Source organism: Mixophyes fleayi, chromosome 3 (assembly GCF_038048845.1).
Source record: "Mixophyes fleayi isolate aMixFle1 chromosome 3, aMixFle1.hap1, whole genome shotgun sequence".
Taxonomy (NCBI): domain Eukaryota; kingdom Metazoa; phylum Chordata; class Amphibia; order Anura; family Limnodynastidae; genus Mixophyes; species Mixophyes fleayi.
Window position 1 is genome coordinate 250512396 of NC_134404.1, and position 15769 is coordinate 250528164.

At 42.1% G+C, this 15769-nt stretch overlaps 1 protein-coding gene across 2 annotated transcripts in view; it reads right to left on the bottom strand.

The window, feature by feature from the left end:
• Nucleotides 1-15769, bottom strand: part of TIAM2 (TIAM Rac1 associated GEF 2) — a 324497-nt gene that overhangs the window by 263800 nt on the left and 44928 nt on the right. The window lies entirely within an intron of this gene.

The window sequence follows — 15769 nt, forward strand, 5'->3', positions numbered from 1 at the left end:
GGCTCATTTACGCATTTTACGTATTTACATCATAAAATGTGTGCCATAAAGAAAGTGCCTTTACTTGTTTATTTTGATTTGCACATACAACACTTGCAGTTCAAAATAAATCCATAAATGTATCCGCATGAAAAAAACATTTAAAGTGCATGATTTGCTTTAAGCATATGTGGCAGCATACTGATTTATTATCAGCAATATATTATGAATTACTACTGAGAATTTTATGTACGGTGCTGTGGATCCTTTGTGGCACTTTATAAATAAAATATAATAATGATGATGATAATGATGATGATAATGATGATGATAATGATGAATGGTGTTTTAGTTGTAAAATAAAAGGCAACCCGAAAAAAAAATTCTCCCAGCACCTATGCTCATAGCCTAGTATGGTAGCCGCAATTTCAGGGGACGTCCCCTTGTACAAGACACTACCAGGATAAGTCTATGACAGGCTGAGCTAGGCACACTATAACAGCAAAACCCGCTGCACTGAGTTCCTCTATTTTGGGATCAATGTGACAAATGTGCCCTATCCCTTAAAAAAATGCTCCTATTCTAAAACACTATCTTTGTTCCCAACACATCTACCCAGCAGAATTTGGGGTACTAAAAATAATAATAATAATAATAATTGAGCCTTGTGTCCTGCTCAAAATGAGCCCCTCTATTTCCATGTCAGGTCTGGCTGTATACAAACACAATAGGAAATAGGTTTCACTGGGAAATAGAGAATTTATTTCCATCTGACCTCCATGTGTGAAAAAGGTCAGTCACATACCAGGTTGCATTCATTTATTTTTTAAAACCTCTGAAAACGAAATGTACAGAATTTTTTTGTCAACCTTTTGATGCATGGATTCTGATCACTACATTAATTCTGCATCCTCTGCTCAGCAAGCATTTAATGTGAAGGCGTAAGGTTAATCACTCACTTTTCAAAAAGCACCTCAGACGTTTAGATAATAATAGTACCAGCAAGGAACACTTATGTGCTACCAGACACAAAAAAAAAAATGAATAACAGGTTTCAGGGAAAGAACTGTACTTATTCTCAACAGCAGCTGTGAACCTTCAAATGTATTTCACGGGCTCTGCCTATTCTCTTTTCACCAAAAACAAAGCCATTTTCCATTTTTCAGTCAACAATATACAAGTTGCAATCTTTATTTGTCAAGGCAGCATGACATTAGATGCAAAAGGAAAAGCTGGACATATTTATCACACATGTTTTCGAAGACAACAAACAAACATTTTTGCATAGATGTTAAATGTCACATAGATAAATGCCTTAATGGACACAATACTTCTTACACAAATGGAATCAACAAAAGGTTTTAAAGCTGGGTGTTTAGTATCTGCAGAAAAAATAGATTGTTAATCACAGGTGTTTTAATCACCAGATCCCTAATTATGATTGAGACAATTAAGCAGAGAGATTTATAATCTGGCCTGTATACAGTCATGGCCACAAATTATGAGAATGACACAAATATTATTTTTCACAAAGTCTGCTGCCTCAGTTTTTATGATGGCAATATGCATATACTCCAGAATGTCATGAAGAGTAATCAGATTAATTGCAATTAATTTCAAAATCCTTCTTTGCTATGACAATGAACTTTATCCCCAAAACAACATTTCCACTGCATTTCAGCCCTGCCACAAAAAGACCAGCTGACATCAGGTCAGTGATTCTCTCTTTAACACAGGTGAGAGTGTTGACGAGGACAAGACTGAAGATCACTCTGTCATGCTGACTGAGTTAGAATAACAGACTGGAAGCTTTAAAAGGAGGGTGGTGCTTCAAATCATTGTTCTTCCTCTGTTTACAATGGTTACCTGCAAGGAAACATGTGCAGTCATCTTTGCTTTGCACAAAAAGGGCTTCACAGGCAAGGATATTGCTGCTACTGTGGTCAATCTTCAAGAGGTGGCTGGCTATCTACTTGCAAAGCATGCTGGGGCTTGTAGCTTCACAACACCTGGAGAGCCACAGGTTTGACCAGGCCTGACATAAACCGATGAAGGATATCTTTTCTAATCTAAAGTTATATTGGTACTTTATAGAAGACTGTACTCCAAGTAAAAAAATGTCCAATGTATCCTACCCTTAAAACAAAAAAAATCTTTAGTCCTAGGTGTTAATGCAGCACCTTTCATTAGAACCATATATTTTATTTATAGTTCAAAGAAATTTGTAGACAATACTGCGGGATGATTGTTTTGTAGAAAATGTGATATGACATTCATCAAAAAAAGTGTTTGAATGTTTTACTATTACTTACATTAATTTATTATTCCGAATAATGCAAGAAACATTGTAATTAAATAAATACTGTCGTGAACAGAGAACTTACAGTTATTTATAAGGGTTAAACCATCACATAATTGTGGGGAATTAAGCCTAAATCATAACTGCAGTGTTTATTTGATATATCAACTGAATCTATTGATAAATTGAGCTTCTATGGCGTAAAATGCAAGTCAGAAGGACTGCTGTATGTTTATTTGGTGGCTCTTTACATCTCAGTGTTAGAAGATGGCAGTGTCACCTGTAGCTGCTTCAAAGGCCCCTGCGTTGAGCTATATTCTGACACAAGTTAGTTTTTTGGACACCTGAATAGACTTTGTGGGGCCGTTCACAGTTTGACATCCTTGCAGACAAAGGCAGCAATTGAAGGTTGCCTATACAGTTATATAGAAATACGAACTTCAAAAACAAATTCTTCATAGTTCATAGTTTGGGAAAGCTGTGTGCCACTCCAAAGTCAAGTCTGTGGTTTGATTTATTCAAAGAAGCGGAAATCTAAGACAAACTCAGTGTGGACTTGTTCTCAACGCAACAAGCCCTTAATACAGGATAATAGTGTCAATCACAATGAAACTTTTTTGCTGATTGGACAATATGGGCGCTCATTCACCATTTAAGGAACATCTGAACACAATTTGCCATACCCTGATGAAGCCCACCTGAGCGCGGGGGAAACGCGTTGAAAAATCTGTCATACACTCCATCTATGATCCACTCCACTGTTTGGACAAGTGTGTTCATATATCGTAGCTGTTACATTCGTTTATCTGTTCATGAAACTCTGATTTCTCACCACTGCAGCGCTGTAGCGAACTGTCAGCCTTTATCTCAACAAGTAAGGAGACAAGTATCAGCTGTGTTACCAGCATCGTTATGCGCAGGCGCGCTCTAAAGGAACGGAGAAATCATTACTTCTACTGACTACACGGACACCGAAGTGAACTTTGTGCTCAAGACAAGTATTGGAAGGTGATGGTCCTTCCGCAATTGTAAGTCCACAGACTCTTTTCCACTTCTACTGTTTTATCTCTGCATTACCCGCTGATGTGGTCTATCATCGATATTCACTTATAAGTGTGGAAGACTACATCATGCATATGGACTGGGAATATTTCAATACAATCACAGGATTTATTATGGGTGGACTAATCTGCAATCCCTAATTAAGCCAGCCTTTTGCACCAGCCCACGTTTACTGCGGGTGGACTATTGCTATATTGTTTGCAACCCTTGAAGTATATCTTTGAGAGTGTATATCTGTGATGTATATGTAATTATTTTGTTCACTGTGAATACTCTTTGAACTTATGCTCTGCTGTTCTGGCCAGAACTATTACACCTTGTTGTTTATAAATAAATTGCAGAAAGAGACTGAATGCAGGAATCGTGTGTAACCTACAGTAAACACCCAAAGTCACAGGAGCTGGGAGCATGTTTGTGACAAATACAAAAAAATTATATTATCATTTTGGTTATCAGTATATCTAAGGGGGAGATTCAATTAGCCATGAGGTGCCTCCGGAACATCCGCGAGACACCTCGCGACAGAAATTTGACAGAAATCTCGGCATATATTTCCTAGCAACCCACAGAGGTGCGAGGGAAATTTAGTGATTTCTGCCATAATTGCCAGCAATGTGCGCGGCACAGTGTACGCCTGTCACATCGCCGGTAATTGAGTCTCCTCCTAAGTGCTAGAAAAATGTTCCCTGTACTCTTTACCCACTTCCCCATTGCCCTTCTTTATCCCTCTTCCCAATTTATATTCCTTTTAATGCAAACTTTCTGCTGTCCTGCTGGAACTGGCAATTGGTTTCTTTTGTTATGGATATTTAGGGGTAGATTTATCAACCCTTCTAAAAAGGAAAAGTGGAAGTGTTGCCCTAGCAGCCAATCAGATTCTAGCTATCATTTTATAAAATGTACTAGATAAATTATAGTTAGAATCCAATGGCATCAACTTCCACTTTTTCTTTTTGGAAGGTATGGTAAATCTACCCTTTGTTCTGTAAAATCAGTCCTTGCATGTCTGCACTTAATTTTTGCTGTCTACCAACACGTAAAATGGTAACAACAGTAAATAACAGTATATTTAAGAGACCACGCTGCAGAAGATTCCCAATTCCTGAGGAAGCATGTAGAGGTAAAATGCGTTAGTGTGAATGGGAGTTTATACATATCGCATAAACTACGATACCATACTCTGAAGAACTGGTGTTACAGAAAGAAGCGATCTCGCAAACAACTTGCCGCAGAACCAGAAATTCGGAAGTTGGAACGCATATGCGTTCCAGGTAACCAGGAAGTAAGTACCGCGTAAAGTTAGTGGTCTCCCGAGCCTGAGTTTGCGAGAAGGCTGGTAAGAACATTCTCTGTCAAGGGAGAATTACTACATTACAGACCTATTGTCTCAACACTACAGAGGTTTTATTACAGTCAGGACAAAAGTGAGTATTCACGCAACCGAAAATGGATTTACTAACCTGCTAAGGACCCTGATTACAACACTGACAGGACTGATTATAAAAAGCATAATTATGCTATTGTTTTTATTGAATTGATCAGATATCATCATTGAGATTAAATATATTTATTGCATAAACTATTATTGGAATTTCTTGAGTGTAAGTGTCACTCAACGAACTGTGAGTGCCATTTCCCGTGTGTTCAGGAACCGTGGCCGTCCGCCATCCTGAGGGTCTGCGCATGTGCAGTCCTTTTCAAACCTTCAGTACCTGTTGCTTTTAATTGATTGGATGATCAGGCAACCCTCCCTATTTAAACCACCTGTGATCATTACCTGGTGGCCTGATCTTGGAGTCTCATTCCCCATGAGCCTCTGAAGGTGTTCCTGTGTTCCTCGTGTATTCAGCTCCTGCTGATTCCTGTTTACTGCTATTGTGGTTTCCAGACCACTTCAACTCTCCTGTGTTCATCGTGCCTGCACTCAGCTGATTCCTATCCGCTGCCTCCGTTACTACTACAGAGTTCCTGATCGTCTCAACGCTCCTGTGTTTATCGTGTCAGCTCTCCGCTGCCTCCGTTACTACTACAGGGTTCCAGACCGCCTCTACTCTCCCGTGTTCAGCGTGCCTTCTCTCCGCTGCCTCCACCACTACTACTGGATACCAGACATCCTCAACTCTCCCGTGTTCTTCATGTTTCCAGTTCCACTTACTACTGCTTCCTGAGTATTGCTTCGTTGATTCTGGATTACCTGCCGTGCGCTGCACCAACCTGATTACCGCTTCCACCCTCCAGTGATCTATCCTCCTGCCGGCCTTCAGCCGTTCAGGTATCCCTGCACGTCTCTCTGACAGCCTGCTCTCCTGAACCGCGGTATGCATACTTTCCATTGACTTTGCTTTGTACTGCATATCCATCTGGACTGAGTTGTGTTCTCCTCCGGAGCCTCCTATCCACTGAAGCTATTGTTACCATTGACTTTGTTTCCTATTGCCTGGATAGCTATTGTGACTTTGTATACTTCAAGCAGTGCTTGTCAGTTATCGTTGTATTGTGGATATCATTGTGGGATCAAGTTCTGTGTGCCCCGTGTATACTCTGCTTTACATTCATCTCCTCGTGCCCCTCCTCACATATATATAGCAGTGGTACAACTTGCTGATGCAGACCACTGACTCCTGTTCCCTGTGACACCAGTTTCAAGTATCCTCTCACATAAGCAATGGTACAACTTGCTATACGCAGACCACTGACTTACCTACTTTCACCTGGATTCCATTCCTTCACTATAGACAGCGGTACAACTTGCTATACGCAGACCGCTAACTCTCACTACCTCCTCGCTACTCCTGGACATTCCTCCTCACTATAGCAGTGGTACAACTTGCTATACGCAGACCACTGACTTTCCTCACGTTTCCTTGTCCATCTGGTTCCTCGTGTACATTCATCTACTCATTACCAGTTGCTGCTAGTCATAGACTTTCCTCGAGCATTCTCTCACCATCTGCTGTTTCTCCTGTTCCGTTGTCACCCTGCTACCAGAGAACCATAGTACCAACTATATTACTCTGGTAAGTCCATCATCTGGTGATACCCTGGGCAAAGACTCCTAGTGCCCGTGACAGTAAGATCAGGCCATGACAGACCCAGGTGCGGAACCTACAGCTAAAGAGATGCTGCAGCATCTGGTTACCCGTATTGAACAACAGGATGTTCGCCAACAACATTTGCTGCAATTTTACCAGGCGTTAGCCTCCCAAGGAACGTCTGTGCAAAATATCATAGCTGCTGTTGATGCTCCTGTGCCTTCCTCCGTTTCCCCAGTGCCATCCTGGGTGTCTACTGCTTCCACGCTTCACCTGCCTACTCCGTCAAAATATGATGGAGACCCCAAAACATGCAGGGGTTTTCTAAATCAATGCTCAGTTCATTTTGAGCTTCAACCTCACAATTTCTCTACTCATCGTTCCAGAGTGGCCTATCTCATTTCCTTGTTTTCCGGACAAGCTCTCGCATGGGCTTCCCCTCTGTGGGAAAGAAATGATCCATTATTACAAGATAGTGCCAAATTTATTTCCACGTTTCGAAGTGTATTTGATGAACCTGGTCGTGTTATTTCCGCTGCATCCAGCATCCTCCGTCTACGTCAGGGTTCTCGTACTGTAGGCCAGTACGTCATTCAATTTCGGATATTAGCCTCTGAACTTCAGTGGAACACTGAAGCGTTAATTGCCGCCTTCTGGCAGGGGCTTTCTGATAAAATTAAAGATGCACTGACTACTCAAGAATTACCTACTTCTCTAGAAGATTTGATTTCTCTTTGCCACCGTGTAGACATGAGATTTCGTGAAAGAGAGTCTGAAAAAACAACTTCATTTAAAGCACCTCTTCGGTGGACCGAAGAGTAAAAAAATAGACTTTGTATCTACTGTGCTGATTCTACTCATATGCTCAATTCATGCCCTAAAAAATCGGGAAATGCCAGGCCCTAACCAGTTCTGGAGAGGTGAAGTTAGGGTCCCTGGAGTCCTCTCCATGTTCTACGAAATTAAAAGTTTGTGCTTTTGATGTTACAGTTTCCTTTGCTACCAAATCCTTTAAGTCCCAAGCACTTATTGACTCTGGAGCTGCAGGAAATTTTAATTCTAAATCCCTCGTGAATCAATGGTCCCTACCAGTGATTACTTTGAAAATACCTATAACTGTGACTGCTATCGATGGCTCACGCATTATTAATGGTCTCATCACCCAGAGTACGTCTCCAGTAACCCTTCAAATTGGTGTATTACACCAGGAAGAAATTTCATTTTTAATTCTTCCTGTTACTACCAGTCCTATTGTATTAGGTCTTCCATGGCTTCAACGTCACTCTCCTCAGATTGACTGGCACACTCCTCAAGTTACGTCTTGGGGGCCTGAATGTCATCATCGTTGCCTCTCTCAAGTCGTTCCTCTCAAAATACAGCAATCCTCCATTTCACTTTGTTCACCGGGACTTCCTCCTCAGTATGCTTCTTTTGCCGATGTATTTGATAAAACTCAGTCTGAACGTCTTCCTCCTCATCGTTCGTGGGACTGTCCGATTGATCTTCAACCTGGCAAGACTCCTCCCAGGGGACGTGTGTATCCACTTTCGTTACCTGAAACTCAAGCTACATCTGAATACATCCAAGAGAATCTCCAGCGAGGATTTATTCGACCTTCTACCTCTCCCGCTGGAGCAGGGTTTTTCTTCGTAAAAAAGAAGGATGGGTCATTACGCCCCTGCATAGATTTCCGTGGACTTAACGCCATAACTATCAAAAATCGGTATCCCATTCCATTAATTACTGAGTTATTTGATCGTATCAAGGGAGCCCGGATCTTTACCAAGTTGGATCTTCGTGGTGCCTACAATTTAATTCAAATCAGGTCCGGTGACGAATGGAAGACAGCTTTCAACACCAGAGACGGGCATTATGAATATTTAGTAATGCCCTTCGGGTTATGTAATGCCCCCGCTGTTTTCCAGGGTTTCATTAATGAGATCTTCCGGGACTTGTTATATGTTTGTGTCGTCGTCTATCTGGACGACATATTGATCTTTTCGCAGGACCTGCCTTCTCATCATCAACATGTGGCAGAGGTCCTTTCCAGACTCCGGAAAAATTCATTATTCTGCAAGTTAGAAAAATGTTCATTCGAGTTGCCTCAGATTCCATTTCTGGGATATATTGTCTCCGGAGTTGGTCTTCAGATGGATCCAGAAAAGGTGAATGCTGTGTTACATTGGCCTCAGCCAACTACTCTTCGTGCAATTCAGCGTTTTTTAGGTTTTGCCAATTACTATAGACGCTTCATTCAAGATTTTTCCTTGATTGCATCTCCTATTGTGGCCCTAACTCGTAAAGGGGCCAATACTAAACAATGGTCCTCTGAGGCTCTTCAAGCCTTCCAGTTTCTCAAAGAGTCCTTCTCCTCTGCTCCTGTTCTTCGACAGCCTGATGTGACGCTTCCCTTCTTCCTAGAGGTAGATGCCTCTAATGTTGGTTTAGGAGGCATTCTCTCTCAAAGATCGGAGCAACAAAAATTCCATCCTTGTGCCTTTTACTCTCGGGGTCTTCTGCCTGCGGAGAAGAATTATACCATCGGGGACAAGGAGTTGCTGGCTATAAAAGTAGCATTAGAGGAATGGAGATATTTGTTGGAGGGAGCTCGTCATCCTGTGACAATTTTTACTGATCATAAAAATTTGTCATATTTACAGTCTGCTCAATGTTTGAATCCTCGTCAAGCAAGATGGACTCTTTTCTTTTCCCGTTTTGAACTAATCATAACCTTCAAACCAGCTGCAAAAAATAAAAAAGCAGACGCCCTATCTCGAGCTTTTGTGACGTCCTCAGACGTTGAAGATGGTCCCAACCACTCTATATTAGACCCCAAATGTGTTTCGCTGGCTGCTTCTTCCACTAAATTGCTACCATTTGGGAGAACCCTCGTGCCTCCTGCTCTTAGGAAGAAAATCCTTTCGTGGTTTCACTCTTCTCGTTTTTCTGGACACTCTGGTGAACGCAAGACCTTTGAAATTCTTTCTCAAAGTTACTGGTGGCCTTCTATGAGGAAAGATGTCAAAGACTTTGTGGCTGCGTGTGATTTGTGTTCCTAGTTTAAGACTCCCCGCAGAACTCCAGCGGGTTTGCTTCAACCACTACCCATTCCTTCCAAGCCGTGGACCCATATTAGTATGGACTTTGTTACTGATCTTCCTCCTAGTAAAAACTGTAATACTATTTGGGTAGTGGTGGACAGATTTTCGAAGATGGCACATTTCGTTCCTTTGACCGGTTTACCTTCTTCATCTACTCTGGCTGATTATTTCAAAGAAATCTTCCGTATTCATGGATGTCCTTCCGAGATTGTTTCAGATAGAGGAGTACAATTCTTTTCCAGATTCTAGCGGGCCCCCTGTAAGTCCTTGGGTATCCGATTATCACTCTCATCCTCCTACCATCGTCAATCTAACGGAAAAACCGAAAGGGTCAATCAAGATCCTGAGACTTGTATTAGGATGTTCTCTTCAGCCAACCAAGACAACTGGGTAGAGTTGCTTCCATGGGCTGAATTCGCTCATAACAACATGTATCATGAGTCATCTTCTAAAACTCCATTCTTTGTGGTTTACGGTCACATCCGTCTTTTCCGGAATTTCCTGCCCTCCCTCCCACCCAAGTTCCTGCTGTAGAGACTGTTTGTCAGACCTTCAAAAATATTTGGTCTCAGGTCAAAACCTGTTTAAAGAAAACATCTGCCAGATATAAGTCTTCTGCAGATAAAAAGAGACGGGCTATTCCACCACTGAAAATCGGAGATCGTGTTTGGTTATCAACCAAAAATATTCGTTTGAAGGTTCCATCTATGAAGTTCGCTCCTCGTTTTATTGGTCCGTATAGGATCATTCAAGTGATAAATCCAGTTTGTTTCAAACTTCTACTACCTAAGAACCTTCGTATTTCCAATGCCTTCCATGTGTCTTTGCTCAAACCTCTTATCATCAACCGTTTCTCGGTCCCTCCTTCAGCACCTCGGCCAGTTCAAGTTCATCAGGAGGAGGACTTTGAGATTACTCACATATTGGATGCAAAAATTTCGCGAGGAGTTCTTCGTTTCCTCGTTCATTGGAAGGGCTTTGGTCCTGAGGAGCGGTCATGGATCAAAGCAGAAGATCTCAATGCTCCAGCTCTTCTTAAGAAGTTTTATTCCAAGTTTCCAGACAAACCCGGTTCCAGGTGTTCTGTGCCCACCTTTAAAAGGGGGGGTACTGTCACTCACCGGACTGTGAGTGCCATTTCCCGTGTGTTCAGGAACCGTGGCCGTCCGCCATCCTGAGGGTCTGCGCATGTGCAGTCCTTTTCAAACCTTCAGTACCTGTTGCTTTTAATTGATTGGATGATCAGGCAACCCTCCCTATTTAAACCACCTGTGATCATTACCTGGTGGCCTGATCTTGGAGTCTCATTCCCCATGAGCCTCTGAAGGTGTTCCTGTGTTCCTCCTATATTCAGCTCCTGCTGATTCCTGTTTACTGCTATTGTGGTTTCCAGACCACTTCAACTCTCCTGTGTTCATCGTGCCTGCACTCAGCTGATTCCTATCTGCTATTACTACCAGTCTCCTGTTCGGTTCTACTCTCCTGTGTTCATCGTGCCTGCACTCAGCTGATTCCTATCCGCTGCCTCCGTTACTACTACAGAGTTCTTGATCGTCTCAACGCTCCTGTGTTTATCGTGTCAGCTCTCCGCTGCCTCCGTTACTACTACAGGGTTCCAGACAGCCTCTACTCTCCCGTGTTCAGCGTGCCTTCTCTCCGCTGCCTCCACCACTACTACTGGATACCAGACAGCCTCAACTCTCCCGTGTTCTTCATGTTTCCAGTTCCACTTACTACTGCTTCCTGAGTATTGCTTCGTTGATTCTGGATTACCTGCCGTGCGCTGCACCAACCTGATTACCGCTTCCACCCTCCAGTGGTCTCTCCTCCTGCCGGCCTTCAGCCGTTCAGGTATCCCTGCACGTCTCTCTGACAGCCTGCTCTCCTGATATGGTATGCATACTTTCCATTGACTTTGCTTTTGTATTGCATATCCATCTGGACTGAGTTGTGTTCTCCTCCGGAGCCTGCTATCCACTTGTTATCATTGACTTTGTTTCCTATTGCCTGGATAGCTATTGTGACTTTGTATACTTCAAGCAGTGCTTGTCAGTTATCGTTGTATTGTGGATATCATCGTGGGATCAAGTTCTGTGTGCCCTGTGTATACTCTGCTTTACATTCATCTCCTCGTGCCCCTCCTCACATATATATAGCAGTGGTACAACTTGCTGACGCAGACCACTGACTCCTGTTCCCTGTGACACCAGTTTCAAGTATCCTCTCACATAAGCAGTGGTACAACTTGCTATACGTAGACCACTGACTTCCCCGTTACCTACTTTCACCTGGATTCCATTCCTTCACTATAGACAGCGGTACAACTTGCTATACGCAGACCGCTGACTCTCACTACCTCCTCGCTACTCCTGGACATTCCTCCTCACTATAGCAGTGGTACAACTTGCTATACGCAGACCACTGACTTTCCTCACGTTTCCTTGTCCATCTGGTTCCTCGTGTACATTCATCTACTCATTACCAGTTGCTGCTAGTCATAGACTTTCCTCGAGCATTCTCTCACCATCTGCTGTTTCTCCTGTTCCGTTGTCACCCTGCTACCAGAGAACCATAGTACCAACTATATTACTCTGGTAAGTCCATCATCTGGTGATACCCTGGGCAAAGACTCCTAGTGCCCGTGACAGTAAGATGTGACGCCCGTGGTAGGATTATCGGTATATGAAAAAAAAATAACAGATGAAAAGTACAGCAAAAACGCATGTGAACTATTCTTGCACAGAAGTATAAAGATACTAGGGGTATATTTACTAAACTGTTGGCTTGAAAAATTGCCTATAGCAACCAATCAGATTCTAGTTAACATTTATTTAGTACTTTCTACAAAATGACAGTTCAAATATGATTGGCTGCTATAGGCAACATATCCACTTTTTCAAAACCACAGTTTAGTAAATATACCCCTAGTCAACAAGGTGTTCCGCGGTCAAGGTTGCAGACTGAGGGCTCTATTAAAGAGAAGAAAGTGCATAAGAGAGGTATTTCACTGTTAATTGTGCTTCTCTCTATCTATCAAGGGATTAATAACAATGAAATTACTGTCATCACCAGTGTTAACCCCCCACTGGTAACAACATTTACTGGCTTTCTTTGATAATAGCCTTCCCCATACAGAGCATGGGAAAGGCTATTTAACAAGTATGGCAACAGTACATATATTGCTGGAATCTTTCTTCTGCTATTGCGACATATGGCAAGGTCTCCCTTTGTGAGCGTCTGATATCTTAAAGGACCCTGATGGGTAGAGGATTGGATGGAATCCCATAAGAGGAAACCCACAGGTAGTGTAAGGGAGAGCAAGTGTGGTGGGGGCTGCTTTTTACAATTTTCACTTTCAAGATAGAATTGTCATTTAACAATGCAAAACACATTATCTGCATGGAAACATTTGCCCAACAGCAAAGCGTCCTTGGAAAATATTTTGAAATGTTTGAAGTAAGAGTTTCATAAACCAATTAAATACACACATTTATTTCAATATTTTCTGCCTATTATGTCAGAAAATATTGAAAACATTTGACTGAATCATATTCTACCAAAATATTGTTATCTCATAAATAGTTCAACATAATTGAAGTCACAGGTTTATAAGCAGCTCCAATATAGTTCAATACAGAAACAATACGAAAACAGCTTTGATGATAGGAATCTAAATTCTTTTTCTCTCAATTTCAACTCTGATTGCATTCATCTCCTAACTGAAACTAAATTGAATGGATCACTTGTATACATCAGAATTCCCCAACGGGCAACAACAACTTCAAGTGTAGATGTGCATTCCAGATCTTACCAGTGGAACAAATTCACATGCAACACACTTTATGTTGCCCCTCTTAGGTCATATTCTTTTTTTTATAAAAAATATTGTCTACATCCAGCACAGACGTATTCTGTTCTGGTTTGCATAGAAGTTCATAAATCTACCAAAATAATGGTTTACGGTAAGGGTCTATGCCACTAGCTAGAGATCTGTAAAAGATTGAATACATTCATACATATATGGGCAGCACAGTGGCCTAGTGGTTAGCACTTCTGCCTTACAGCACTGGGATCATGAGTTCGATTCCCAAACATGGTCTTATCTGTGTGGAATTTGTATGTTCTCCCTGTGTTTGCGTGGGTTTCTTCCACACTCCAAAAACATACTGATAGGTTAATTGGCTGCTATCAAAATTGACCTTAGTCTCTCTGTGTGTGTCTATGTTAGGAGATTTAGACTGTAAGCTACAATGGGGCAGATGTTTAATTGCACATGTGAAAGGAATATAATAATAATAATAATATGATTTAACAATATGACTTTTATGAAGAATTTGTTTGCCAAAGCTGTTTTTTGGTTGACCCTAAACACTACTCTTAGCTTTTTAACATCTGTCAGAACAGAACGTCTCTGTGTGATACTCTCTATTCAAAACCCATTCATTTCTATAGGACCACTGTGACAGGATGGCTTACTTTGCACCCTGTCGGGGGGTGGTTGGTCTTACCGATTTGCTTGGGGTTTCCCTTACAATGAATAACCTATTGTTACTGACAACTCCTACTGTCAATTATGCACCACTGTGGTGTCACTAGTTGTAGGAGCGCAGTCGCTACCAACACCAGGTTCCTTCTCAGGGATCTGGAAAAGCTTGCTTATGGGTGTTGTGTGTAGCTGCTGTAGAATTTCTTTATAAGTAAGTGTGGCTGGATCCTCCTGACCTCTTACTTTGGATCACGACTGTCGGGTAGCGGGCAAAGTATCCATGATAGTGTAAACTCTTATCTGTAGGTCACAGGAAAACAGCAGGTATAGGTATATTGCAAGAGTTAGAGCAGGATCTTTACATAGTGATGTTTAAATAGTGAACCGTAAATAGTGAGGTTTACTGCTCAAACATAGCACTTCACAGAGCTTTCACACACAGCAACACTTTAAGGTAGATGCTACACACAGACAAAACAACATGTGCTTCTTATACAGAGCCAACAATAATTTCTACCCTAGCCATAAATTCAAATAAAAACTTAAAATACTGGACCAATTGTTAGGGGTGATGTGAGCAGGGTGGCCACTCTGGGAGAAGAGGTAATCTACACTAACCCACCCAATCAGGACTAGATTCAACTGGGCCAATGGATACAAACTTTCTGCTCATGTGTAGCTTATATGTCCCATGGTTAGTCATGAGGACAGATCTCTCCTGTTCGAAACAGGAAAGCTTTCAACACAGCGATATTACATTCTAATGGTTGGCATGAGGGTATAGCTCAGAATCAGAGGGCACACTGGGTGTCTGAAGGTGTTTTTTAACCACATCTACAGTACTTTCTGAATCTTTAATAACTGCATGTCTACATAAGTACGATTTAGCATTGGGTTAATTTCAGAAACACAGGAAGACCTACCACTGTGCTTGGCCCAGCACTCAAGCTGGTGGTCAAGGTAACACCTTCCCTCTACCTAGGCTCAGACCAGATGTGCAGTTACCTGTACTATGTCATGAAATCACCCAAACCATGCTGTGGGCTTACATACATCAGAAATACATAAGCATGTCCTACATCTACATACACAAGGTGTAATGTTTCTGCATACAGACAAAACATTTCACTTATGCACAGACAGGGCTGCCATCAGCAGTGCACATAGGTACCACAGTAAGGGGCCCGGACCCATATGGGCTCTCTGACTGCACTGCCAGCCAGGCTGCAATCAAGCTCATTGACAGTGTGGATGACTTGGTAAGTTTAAGTGGGCATGTGAAGATTGAGGGGCTGGCATGTGGGGAGGTCTGAGAGCATATGGAAGGACTGATGTGCATTTAATGGACATATCGGCAGGCATTGGGGCATGGAAACTGCATGTGGCTAGGTCTGATGGGCATGTAACAGACAATTGGTGAGATTTGATGCCATGAGGGGATGTGTGATGGCATGTAAGGTAGGTGTGGAGGTGTGGGTGGCATGTGGGTAAGTTCAAAGCCATGTAAGGGACATGTGCTGAAGTCTAATGGAATATGGAGAGGTCTGAGGGGCATGTAAAGAGAATGTGGGAGGTATGATGGGCATGTAACGATAAAAATGAATGCATGCATTTTTATATATCAATAGTCTGCTCACAGTGTTCCTTGTGAGGAAAAATGTAGACCTGTCACAATTCCATTTAAAAAAAACAACAACTGTGAGACACTATACATATAGTCACTGGACTGAGTGCTGGAGTCATCATCTGCACCAACATTTTTGTTTATTTAGAGTGACAGGAATTTTGGTGTTCCAAACAAGGGGACATG